Below are 755 nucleotides of genomic sequence, written 5' to 3' on the forward strand. Positions count from 1 at the left end.
CATTTCTCATGATATTGCTCCTTTTGTAGAAATGCTTCCTTCCACTGCCATTTGATCTTCGACAAAGGCATCAAGCCTATTCACTGGGGTCGGGACTCCCCCTTCAGCAAAGGGTGCTGGGATAACTGGATATCCATTTGCAGGAGATTGAAACTAGACCCATATCTCTAACCATATACTAAAATCAACTTAAAATGGATCAAGTATTTAAATATACACCCCGAAACAATAAAACTTATTAAAGAAAACATAGGAGAAACCCTTCAGCAAATAGGGCTGGGCACAGACTTCATGAATATGACCCCAAAAGCATGGGCAACCAAAGGAAAATTAAACAAATGGGACTATATCAAACTAAAAAGCTTCTGCACAGCAAAAGAAACAATTAACAGAGCTAAAAGACAGCCAGCAGAGTGGGAGAAAATATTCACAATATACATCCGACAAAGGACTAATGTCCAAAATATATAAGGAACTCAAACAACTTTACAAGAAAAAGCAAGCAACCCAATCAAAAAATGGGCAAAAGAGCTAAGCAGGCATTTCTCTAAAGAAGATATACAAATGGCCAACAGTCATATGAAAAAATGCTCAACATCACTCAGCATCCGGGAAATGCAAATCAAAACCACACTGAGATACCATCTCACCCCAGTTAGGATGGCCAAAATCCAAAAGACGCTGAAAGATAAATGCTGGCATGGTTGCGGAGAAAAAGGAACTCTCATACATTGTTGGTGGGAATGCAAAATGGT

This window comes from Galeopterus variegatus, unplaced genomic scaffold (genome assembly GCF_000696425.1).
Source record: "Galeopterus variegatus unplaced genomic scaffold, G_variegatus-3.0.2 Scaffold11138, whole genome shotgun sequence".
Classification (NCBI taxonomy): Eukaryota; Metazoa; Chordata; class Mammalia; order Dermoptera; family Cynocephalidae; genus Galeopterus; species Galeopterus variegatus.